The sequence below is a fragment of the Saccoglossus kowalevskii genome, chromosome 11 (genome assembly GCF_978046115.1).
Source record: "Saccoglossus kowalevskii chromosome 11, keSacKowa6.1, whole genome shotgun sequence".
NCBI classification, from domain to species: Eukaryota; Metazoa; Hemichordata; class Enteropneusta; family Harrimaniidae; genus Saccoglossus; species Saccoglossus kowalevskii.
The window spans coordinates 27,532,350-27,545,339 of record NC_140651.1 but is presented as its reverse complement, the minus strand read 5'-3'; positions in this window follow the sequence as shown (position 1 = coordinate 27,545,339).

Genomic DNA, 12,990 nt, shown 5'->3' with positions numbered 1-12,990 from the left:
ATTTGATCTCGGGACTTGGCGTTTTATGGGTAAATGTCCATTTTGTAGTAAAGTCCTTGAATTTACAAATTGTAAATTGTGGACCGTTGTCTGTTAGGGGTGTTTCTGGGATACCGTGACGTGCAAATGACGGTTTTTGAGCTTGTGTCTTCTAACATGTCGACTTCTAAAAAGTCTGAGTATGCATCCACTAAATAGTCTTTACAATGGAAATAGAACAAATCACTGACTCTATGTTGCCAGGGTCTAGTCGGTGTTTCTTGGGGTTTCAATGGCGCTTTCTGTTGCTTTCGTGAGTATTTCTGACAAACACCACATTTTGCTATCTTGTCGGTAAGATCAGACAGCATGCCTGGCCAAAATAACAAACTTTTCGCTCGACGTTTGCACATTTCGATACCTAGGTGTACCTGATGAACAATATCTATCATTTAAGATCTGCGAGATCGTGGTACGACGATGCGATTTCCTTTGAATATCAGTCCCTCTGACTCATGGTATTCGTCCTGATCTTGCCAGTATGGTCCTAGAAAACTATCAAGATTTCGTCTGTGTGATGGAAATCCGTTTCTGATTACATCTTTGAGTTTTTAGCATCGGCAACAATGAGCTGTTTCCAGGATACAGGATTATGTTATAGGGGGGGGGGGTCCAAACTTGAAAATCGCCAGACTAAGTTAATGATGTTTTATATTATACAAAAACAAATTGAATAATTTTTTCAACGGGGGGTCCGGACCCAAAGAACCCACCCCTTAGATCCGCCACTGGTTTCGCTGACACGTGCTCTCGTGTATATCTGTACTTCTGTAGATGGAGTAGAAAGCGTTGTATGCGTGGTGGTACTTTGAAAAGTGGTTTCTTAACGATTGTTTCTAATGGTTTGTGGTCCGATTCTAATCTGAAATCTTTTCCATACACGTACAAATGAAATTTTTCTCATGCAAAAGTGGATGCCAAAGCCTCCTTTTCTATTTGCGCGTAGTTATGTTCACATGGGGTCAATGCCCTTAAAGCAAATGCAATCAGTTGATTTTCATGAAGTAATGCTTCTTTGATTCCGTTTTCGATCAAGAACTTTGCGGAGTCTCTCATTGTGTTCATCCTTTGTTTTTGCATATACTAAGATATCATCTACTGACTTGCATCAACCTGCTAGACCTTCTAAATTTTGTGCTAAAATTTTCTGGAATACTTCTGAGGCACTTGAGATCCCAAATGGTAATCTGTTGAATCGATAACGACCAAAACAGATGTTGAACGTAGTAAGCTTTGAACTTATATTTCTTTTCTCTCATACGTACAAAATAAATAAACATAACAACAAGATATGGCAGTAAAACAGTTGTAAATGTAAACAAATATCAATCGTAAGTGCTCACAAATCATGGTCTTGGTGCTCTTACAACGTACGTGCTCACACAAAATACAGAGTAGGGGTGCTGTGGTATTATCATTAGCGTGGGATCGTCCCTCGATGGAACAGACAACCAGGCCTTCTCCTTCGCTTTGGTGGGCTGCTCGGTCGTCACCGGATGACTATCGTTGACCGAGGACATATCCGATTCGGTCGTAGTGTCATTTGACCCCTCGGCAACCATTTCTTTTTTATTCTGTTCTTCCATGGTCTTGAGGTCTTTTCCGATGCTGGTTGATCTCAACTTTATAACAGGCATAGGTCCGAAAGTGATTAACCTGTCATTGTCTTTATCATCCAGTGGCGATCTTTCATCTGTAGACGTCGACGACCCACTGTCAACTGCACAACTTTCTTTGGGCGATTCCACTTTTACAGGGGAGGAAGGCCTCTTTTCCATGTGCCTTTTCCCTGAGTGATCCAGTACAAAACTCTAATTGTTTTCCAGTACATGCGGCGACACATTTTTGTGCGATCAGGATGTCTTTCTTTACACACATGACAACTGTACTTGATTGCATCATCTTCATGCGTCTTGTGTCGGTGATCCATCATAGGCTGGAATGTAGCAAAGAATTCGCTACTTCCTCAGTATACTATTTCTTTCCCTGTGTTTTCTTTGGGTTTTCTGTTTCCAGCATTCCTGGAGAATTATCCACCAAAGGAGGTATGTAAATGTGTCGAAATGGACATAGTGCGAGTGGTTAGTGCTCATAGCACTAATCGGAAAAACTACTAGATCTAGTGCTAAAACGGCACTAGATCTAGTGCTAAAATGTACATAGTGCGAGTGGCATTGATATCGCGTTGTCAACGACGTCAAGACATCCCGTAATTCTCTGAAAATAAATTAATGTTTACGTAAAATTGTTGTATCTTTCATTCATTGGAAATGTGCTACAGTGGGAAAATTGAGAATGTCATTGTCCACGTTTGTCGTAATAGACCTTTGGAACAACGCGATCGGCCGGGAAACTAGCTGAAACAGTGAAACTCCAGGTCGAACAAATTGTGAATAGATATACTGTATGGAAATGGTATTGTGAGGAAGTTTGTGTTTTCAACTTTGGCGATTGAAACTTTATGTAAATGGTGGAATTCAGCGTTGATTTTTTTTAAATCGCTGATGTGCCATTTTATTTCTGGTCGGCGCACACACTTAATGAAAATAGATCTTCGAAAATGAAATTATGATGCCATATGTGAACTAAATAAAAAATTGGTATACTCCTAGTGTAAGAGTCGGGTCCCTCGGTGGATGTTGTGTGTACTGCGACCTGTGAATGGGCATATACATATTCACGCAATCCTGTTGTTACATTGTATCATGGAGGAACTAACAGAATATGATGTAACCTCGCCGATTTTTCGATTTTTTAACGTGACCATATTATATATGTCTAGACACTTTCTCTGCAATAACAATTTTTAGGAGCCCTTAGGATTTTGTGTTGTAGACTCTCGAAACACTGTTCTTGTTACAGTTGCTAATAATTAAAACATGTGAAGTAACAAGTTCGTCTGTTGAATTTCCGGTTCTGAAATACGTATTTTAACCCTTCACAGCTAAATAAACCCAGTGTATGGTCGCGTTAAAAAAATGAAAGTGGTTGTTGATGCCCCTCCTATTATTCGACGTCGTTGACAATGCGATAACAATGCCACTCGCACTGTGCACATTTTAGCACTAGATCTAGTGCCATTTTAGCGCTAGATCTAGTGCCATCTTAGCACTAGATCTAGTACTTTTTCGGATTAGTGCTACTAGCACTAGCCACTCGCACTACGCCCATTTCGACACATTTACATACCTGACCAAAGACATTTCTTCTAAGTGTACCCATTTGACATCAGGTATAGTCTTTTTAGGAATTTTGTACGGGCCCTTCTCTGTCTTCACTTTCTTTTGCGTGTCATGGCAATGGTGTGTACTGTATCCTTGGTTACGGCAACAAGCACTGTAATGTTGCAACCACTCTTTGTTACTTTTACGCTAGCTGTTACGAAAGTTTTGCTATAAACTAATGGAGAGAGTCAGTAGAAAACGTGCTTTCCTTGACCAAGGGTGTATCCAATTGAACTTGTTTTGGGTAGTTATGAAAATTATTCTGTTATCTACATCCAATCGTCTCCCTGGGGGCCCTTTGTTTCTGCAGACCTTGTACTTGTTTTTTTCCTGACCTTTCGTGACCTCTGTAGTTATGTCTGTCTGTTCGGTAGTCATTTCCTCCACGTCCGCACTATTTTCCTTACCTGGTTTTTACAGTTTCTTTCTCTAACCAACTGATGATGGGTGTTCCTTGGCAAGGTTTCAAACGATCAAAATGCACAGTTTTCACCTGAGAACGGTGGCTTTTCTGTATCTCATAAACTACATATGTTAACTTCTTTACAATAATAAAGAGACCAATCCACTTAGTTTTAAGTTTAGGCGATATTCCTTTTTTTAGGCGACTAAACACAACTTGTTATCTTTGCATTATTTCATCCATATCTTTTCCATAGACTATGATGTCATCAAGATACAAAAACAAAATTTCCCATTGAAATTGACTTTTTCCATTAGCATTTCAAACGTGGAAGGTGCACAACACAACCAAAAGGGCATAACATTCCATCTATATAGACCACTACGTGTTGTAAATGTACATTTTTGCTCGGCATCCTCAGTCAACTGTACTTAGTGATAACCAAGGACTCATTGATGGTTCTATGGTTTTGTTCTTTAGCATGCTCTGTATTTGTCAGTCAGCTTCTTCCCTCTGCCATATTGGCAACTTTCTTTGGGGTTGTCTAATGGGGACTGTGTCACCTGTATGTATTTCATGCTTCACTATATCCGTCCCTCCAATGTCATGGTCTTCTTGTGAAAACGTGTCTGCATATGCCACCAGTAATTCCGCCACTTTCTTTGAATCTTATGTGTTCAGTTCGGTGCAGCTTTGTTGCCACGAACTTTCAAGTTGTCAGGTATGAACTGTCCGATATCTTTTCTGTATTTTGTATCTTGTATGGGTGTTTCTTCAATGAGTTCGTTTCCCTCTATTTCTTCTATCTTTCCTATGGTGGTGCCTTCTCGTATCTGAACAATATTTGATCTGACATTGAAAAGTCGGATTGGGAGAGTCCCCTGTGTACATCGCACCAACGCCCTTGCTACCATTATCTTTTTGGAGTCAGTTGGAATTACAATGGCATCACATTCTGTAGGAACTTCACTTGCTAGTTTACCTGGGACTATTACCTCTCCTCTAGAGGGTAATCTCATTGTCTTTTCAATCTTTATCCTTGAACAAAATGGCTTGGCTTGCCAGTCACTGCAGGGTATCAGTTCATCTTCAAATTTTAACTCTAACTTGGTTAGGTCCAATGTACATCCCATTTTTATTAGTACGTCCATTCCCACAAAACTTGCCGTGTCCATTTCCACTACCATCACGTCCACTGTTACTGTGTTCCTTCCAATCTTGACTTGCATGGGTGCCATTCCATGCTGATTCATATGGCTTCCACCCGCCAACTCAACGTGAGTCGGGTGGGCTGTAATTGTGGCTTCCGGTCATCTGCCATTTGGTCATATTGAGTCTTTGATATCAGCGTACCTTTCCCATAACAAACAAACCACTTCGGGCTCCACTAAACTCAGCAAGGGTGGGCAATATCTTTGTCTTTTCCAAGGGAGGTGGTGACTGAATGCCTCGTTTTGATTCCTTTAGTTTTTCCTGGGGGATTGGTTCTTACATCCTATTGTCTTGATGTAGATCGTGCTGGTGGGGGGTCCAGTCCCTCATTCTCCCAGTGGTCTAATTCTTTTAGGGCCATCACCTGATGACCATACTTGTGGGGTCTTTGCCTCTTCTTGTTCAATCAGTATTGGGAGGTCCCATTGAGTCCTAATCTCCGGTTCTATTCTTATTGAGAAGTCATTTTCTTTCTCTCTTTTTGCTTCAGTTCTAACCGTTGCTTCTCTCTTTTCTGCATTATCTGCCTCATTAGTGTACTTTGATAATTAAATCACTTTAACACAGTATACGCTGTTACCCTCTTTATTCAATTGTCATGTTTGCATCATGCTGGCATTTTAACACCACACTGCGAAAACGGAAGCAGGCGTGGGAATCCACGCCGACTCAAATTTCTTTGTTCCTGCATTACAATTTGTCCACGTAGTGTGAATTCATGTGCCAGCAGGTGTGAACTGACTTCTCGCCAACGCTTATATGGGGAGGGGGGAAAGGGAATGGGGGGACGTTGGGACGTCATACCAGGTACAGGTCTTGACGGATTGTTACGATAACCTAGCAAGAGGTGTCTCATGTGTCTTAATATTAAAGAACATCGAAGCTCAACTCCAGAAACTGACTGTGTCTGACTACATGAGTGTGTGAATGACTTCAGTCTTCCGTTATAAGGTCTTATGGTATCCCTACACTGCAGAAGCGAGTAATCCCCGAAATTCCCCTTTGAGCCATATTACACAATAATACAATAATGACATGAAGTACATGGAAGTCAGCAAGGGTGGGCAATATCTTTGTCTTTTTCAAGGGAGGTGGGAACTGAATGTCCCGTTTTGATTCCTTTAGTTTTTCCTGGAGGATTGGTTCTTCTCCACTGCTGTCCCTCTCTTGCTGTTCTGTTCCTATTCTTTTTCTTGTATGGCTGTGGGGCCTGTCTTGGTGGTTGACTTGTCCCCAGCCCCTTGGGTTGGTCTGTTGTTGTTTCCCGACCACTGTCTTGCTGGACTAGGGCAGTCTCATTTGAAGTGTCCATTCCCCCCACATCGATAGCAAATTACACCGCTTGAGGTTCCCTGCTTTTCCTTGTAAGTTTTCTTCAAGGCTTGCGTGCTGGTTTCCATTCCAGTTCCACTTGCTCCCCTTTCTTCAATTTCTTCAAATTTGTCCCACAGAGCTTGCATCTCTCTTTGCCAGTTTGTGTCCACCATCCGTCCAAACTTGGACATCCGTTTAGCTGTTCCCTGTGCTTCAGTCCTCATAAATGACTAAATCCATAGTCAGTGGGTTAGCCCGGAAAATACTGTCTCGTATGTCCTGTTATGGCATCCTTGAAGAATTGCCTAGCCAATCTATCTTGTTCTATGTAGTCCATGCCAGGGTAGGCCAACTCAGTTAATTCTCTGATGCCTCAGCCAGTTCCTGTATGCTCTCATCTTTTTTCTTTGTCTGTTTCTTACCTCGGCTGCTTAATTATCAGCCTGGCCTCCCGGTCCAAATCTCTTCTCTAATCTTTGTATCAACTCTTTATACGTGAATTGCCCATCTGTATGGATGGTGGTTAGTACCTTTTGTGACAGCCCTGTAAGACTAACAGCCAAATATCTTGCCTTCCTCTCTTCATCCCAGTCATTCACCATAGCACACTGTTCAAAATGGGCTTTATATTCTCTCCATGGTGATCTGCCTGTATATTTTTCTGCGATTATACTGGGTTTCTTGCCCACTATAACCCTCTTTGTTTAAATCCTTCCTCTCCTCTCAATGCATCCTCTTTTTTTAACTTTGGCCAGACTGCTGGTTCTTTTGGGGAAAAGACAAGGCTTCCCCGCCAAATTGATATTCTTCTGTCATATTGTCTTGATGTAGATCGTGCTGGTGGGGTTCCAGTCCCCCATTCTCTCAGTGGTCTAATTCTTTTAGGGCCATCACCTGATGACCATACTTGTGGGGTCTTTGCCTCTTCTTGTTCAATCAGTATTGGGAGGTCCCATTGAGTCCTAATCTCCGGTTCTACTCTTATTGAGAAGTCTTTTTCTTTCTCTCTTTTTGCTTCAGTTCTAACCGTTGCTTCTCTCTTTTCTGCATTATCTGCCTCATTAGTGTCCTTTGATAATTAAATCACTTTAACACAGTATACGCTGTTACCCTCTTTATTCAATAATACAATAATGACATGAAGTACATGGAAGTCACGTGGGGTCACACAGATCACAGTCACATATAGACTTGCCAAAACAGCACATTGAAGCTACCCTCTGAAACCTTTACAGAGAATGTCTCGCAATATCTTTACTGAGAATTTAAATCAATGCACTATTCTCTTGGTATAGAGCCAAAGTTATCTCTATATTTTTTGTCCAAGCTCTGTTTTTGCAAGGCCTTTAGTTTTTCAAGGGTCGGCTTGATCCTGAGGTCTTGTGGGTGAGTTGCAAGAACTGACCGGATAGTGCTGGTTTGTGTGCTGATTTATAGCAGTTTGTATGGGTGTGACTGAAGCTAAATCAATCAAAAATATTCGGGGATTCCATTGGGTCGCGTATACATAAAACAATTTGATTGGTAATGGGGTCACATGTTCCACCAAAATAGGAAGTGTAGTCAAATAACATCAGGCAATTACAGGAAGACAGGACAGGAAGTTACAACCATTAAGGTTTAATTTCACACTTCAGCACCAGGCACAGAAAAACATCATGACCTAGTTACCAGGGATATTAAACTACGGTAGCTAGTTCACTTGAGTAGGTCACCTTCAAGGGATGTGCCAACCAGCTTTCCGCGACACAAGCTAATGTTGTTGTAGTGAAATGGCGCAATGTAAACAGCGTCCTATTTATGTACATATAGTTGAGAAAGAAATATTAAAGGGCGGTATTCGTTGCGCTACGCATGCGCGAGATATATGGGTCTCATTTAAACAAATATTGTGACTTTGACTGTTGTGCAGATCAACAAGTACACACTGAGACGTTACAAAACTTGAATTAGGTATTTTTAGGTGATTGGAAGGTATCAAAAGAATCACTGGCGGTAATTTGTGCAAGTCGCACCTCGGTCAAACATCATACTTGTGATTTCCTTTAGAAGAGTACGTTGGATTGTGGGAAAATCAATGTTTATGAACACGAATGTTGCACATACGCAGCCCGACGACTGCTCCCCTTTAAAGACTAATTTCACTGAATAGGGTTTTCCTAACATTTCCGTTCATCTTGTATTTCGGTGAATATTTCAATACTATTTCTGACTTGAACGGATTAGATTTTCCGCGTCTAAACAGCAATAGAACACAAAGGTTGTAGTAAGTTTATAAAATTAGTCATTTATATTATTTATTTATATCTTGTTAACTTTGAAATGACTACAGTCTCCTCGCGTTAATCATGCATGATTTAATTTAATTATCTGAGCATTTCTTTCATATTTAGGGAGTAATACGTTTTATTAAACTAATTAAAGTAACCAGATGACTTGAACATAACTTTGTCAACCGACATGGACTATTAATTCGAACATATTTGAATATACAAATGAGCCCCATTCAATAATAATAACTTTCTTCCCTGGGGGAAAGAAAATGGTCACTAACAAATACACATAATAAAGTATTAAAAGTAATAAACTAAGATAAAATAAAATGCTAACAAATATTTACAAAATAATAAACTAAGATTAACATTTTGTGTATTTAAGTGTTTTATATTTGTTTGTATTTACTGCATGCTATGCTATATAATATTCACTGCACACTTGTGGTGAATAGCGCCACCCAGAGTTATTGGTGAAAGTTATTTATAGTGTCAAGGCCATTTCTTATCTGATATTAAAACCAGATTTCTTGCTATTGCTCACTGAGAATAGATTGTCTAGGAAGGTCTACAAACACGATGACTGTTTAGTATTCTGTTTACGGTTTAATTTCAGTGCCACTGTGGTGTAAATATAGCGTTCCATGTTTACTGTGCCATTACATTGATTTTAAGGGTAAACAACTCCATTATAGCCAGAACAACCACGACTTCAGTACTGTATATGTATTCATTTACTTTACATAGTTTTATGTTTTATGGAAACTGTGTTGGTTTCAGTAGAAGCACTGTTAGTGTACTGTTTATTTCTCAAAGCTATTTATAGAACTTATACTTGTCAATGCATGCATATGGATATTATTATCAAACGCTTCAGCGTGGTATTAAGATTTTGTTTTCAGGCTTGGGTGGTACCAAGGTGGACAATGGTTGCACATATGGTGGGTAATTCCTGGAATTGCAATAGAGAGGGTTCAGGCCGAAATACATATATATAGTGTTTCCATGTTTCGTCTGATATTTCTGTGGTATTCTGCTGCTGTAAATAATGCAAGATTTGTTCCGAAATTCAGTGTGTTGTGTGCACTCCAGCGTTATTCGTTTTTTTTTTGCTCAAAACACCCCTATTTTTTAATGGCAGAGTCGAATAGCTTCACTCCCACTGGGAAATCTGCATTGTTACTTGAATGAGAGCTAACTAAACACATTTTCCAGACCGGCGAAAGTGTATGCAACAGCCAATTTTAACAGCCTGTCACGTGATTTTAGTCTGAATGTCAACATCAAAAGAGGCTAATCCATTTACGCAGGTATAACTGGGAATAGAATATGTGAGGGATTGTATCAACAGAGATGTGTATAATGAAAAGTAACATCTATCCTTCTTTTGCATCGCTGAGCATTTCTGTTTTAGTATACTGGTTTGAAAATGTTGAATTTGCATGATTTGCAATGTGTTTTTTTACTGAAACTCCCCTATTGATCGAATCCCGGGTTTGAAAGAAAACGGCACACCACGTGATTCGTTTGAATACAATGGTGAAGGCACGCAAGCATGACTTACGTTGTCAGCAGTAGTCGCTGAGCTTCACGCTACAACTTCACTTGTTATGTTGCTTGTTAGCCGTGGATTGAATTAATCTTGATTACCGGTTAAAATGTTGCTTATTTGGCGTTGGTGATCTTTATTTGGAACAGGGTAACGTCGCCAGCAGAAACCTCCTGGGATTTTGATGGTTGCGCCTCCATGGCAATCGCTAATTTTACTGCGGGTGGATCTTCCAAGAGCCCTTCGGGGTTTATAAAACTCATTCAACATACATAAAGTTCTCTCAATCGTAGTAGTCCATGTGATGTACACCTAATATGCCAAACATGTTGCTGAACGATTTTGCCAATGAAAACAAGCCGGTTGGCGATCCACTCCACTAAAAAAAAACTAGCAATATGTTTTCGGCTGTTGCCATGGTAGGACATGAACGTGAAGCTAACGTCGGTTTATAACTAAAACCGGGCACCGTATACAAAGTTCGCAAAAAAAATATTCAGTCCTTAGAAGTCATTTTATTTTATTGCTAGGACGTATGCTGTTGTTAGGGATTGGTCAGTTACTTCGGCCTGGGGGTGGATCAGTAGGGGGGTTACCCTGTTTTTGATGTTGCGAATGGGGGGGGGGGTCACCCTGTTTTCCACAATTCGCACACGCGCTTATGCATATATTTTTTTTTATTTTATTTCAGAACAATAGATTAAAAAGTTTATCGTACAAATGTGTTTTTAATAATAACTATTACCATAGACCCTCCAGGAGAGGGATACGAAACTGCGGTATTTTCTTTGATGTTAGGTGGTTTTGAATCCTGTAACGTTTATTTGCTCCCAGATTAGTTTACAGTCTACTGGAGGGTCTATGCTATTACCCATATTGCCTATAAATTTGTTGATGCAAAAAATGTTATAGGCTAAATATTTTGGGGTTGAAGTTGACAAATAACTAACAGATTATGCAATGCGACAGAGCCCCATGCAATTATACAGTTAAGTTTTGAACACATCCCAAGTCCATGTGATATCAGATTATTTTATTTAAAGTCTGAAGTCACCATTGTATAAGATATTTACTGGATTTATCTAATTGTAGCTCAGGCTGGAGACGGAAAAACACAGCAATTAGTACAAAGAGCAGTGACAGTTTTTGTTCAGCAAATCAAAAAAGTTAAATGGATTCATGTATATAAATAAATAGTTTTTTTGTTTTTTTTAACTTTTAAATATGCATATTTTGCTCTGTAAAATACCAAAATCCAACACAAATTTATACAAAAATCAAAGTGTCCTTTGTTTTCATAAGCACAGACTGTGCTTCAGGTGTAAAGCTTTCCTGGTCTATAAGATATGAAAGATATATTAAATCCAAATTAGTTTTCAAACCGCTTAGATTCAAATCCTCTTTTCCTATCTTATAAGGGCGTTTATCAAGTGAGTACTCCACAGCTTTGTTTTTATTTACTATCTTTAGCAGCATAGATTTCCCTACTTCCTGCAGCCTTTTCTGTAGTCGTTTTTTGGCTTTATGCTTCCCCTCCCCTCCTAAGGTGACTGGTCTATTAAATGCAAACACTAAACATTACGGCAAACCACGATATTTTCAATGCACATCATACATTTTGTAATCATGTCAGAGCCAAAGCTTAATGTTTCTTTGTTTTTCGGGGGGGTCAGCATGTTTTAAAATGTAATGTTAGGGGGTCGCCCACTTTTTGTTGTTGATAGGGGTGGGTCAACTGAGATTTACAGCTGACAAAATGGAATCTGCCGACCCCCCCCCCCAGGCCAGAGTAACTGAACAATCCCTTAAATTTATTATTTCCAACCGATAGTATTTTCTAGATTGCAGGCAGCATTTACAGTTCATTCAAAGTTCAAAGTTGCGTCGGAATTACGTTGATACAGTGTAACAATGTCGGCGTCGGTGATCTCTTACCGGTGTGCAACGTAGCCAAAATAAAAGGCATGAATACAAGACTAGTGGGAGGTAATAAATTTGGGGTAGAAGGTATTCAAAAAACAGTTTTTGGCTGTTGCCATGGTAGCTGTGGACCAGGATTCTTTTGCCAATTAGTGACGGTACGACCTGCCTGTCAATTATAAACAAAATTAGCCAAGCCAAAAAAAATCTCAGTAAATTGTTGCCCACACTCAAGCGGATTAGAATGAGCTACGTCCATTCTTTTTAATCATAGAAATGTAGGGTGTGATACATTTGGCGTGAAGGTATTAAAAAATTCAGTTGTTGGCTGTTTCCATGGAAACGGTGGTCAGAATTTGTTTTCAGATTTTACCAATAGTAACTTTGTGCCCACACTCAATTATACGTGAAAACACTACAAATCACACACACACAGATACACAAAATTAAAGTGATTTTAAGGGCAATCCAAGTGGAGCGAATCGCCAATACCATGTTCATTTGCATATTGACCGTGAAAATACCAAAAACATCATTGCATGGGTGATATGCAAATTAGTTTTAGTCAAAATAAGTTACTGCTTAGAAGTACCATTACTGTTGTTCAAATTTCATTTCACTCGGCAAATATATTCATGTACCCAAACGTAAAGTATCGTACTTCTAAATATTGTTTATTTCTGCTATGTTTCGAAAAACGCTACTCTTGAACGGACTACTTTATTCGCTCTCAGACCTCATTTGCATATGGGGTGTGGAAGTACCGATTTTGATTTCAGGGACGAATCAAAATAAACTGCAGTATATATGTAATAATGTGGAATAATTCCTTTCACTGTGAACATTTTTCCGCTAAAATAAATTCCAGTGAAAATGCCATTTCCCTCATACTCTATTGAGACTTGACACAGCACAGTGAAAATTTGATTCACACCGTATGCTTGAAAATTTTTCATCGAAAATAAATTAAGTGAAATTCTGTGTGATTTCATGAGAGTTGAAAATGAAAAAATTATATGACACCCAACCCTACCACTCCATACACAATGTAACCAC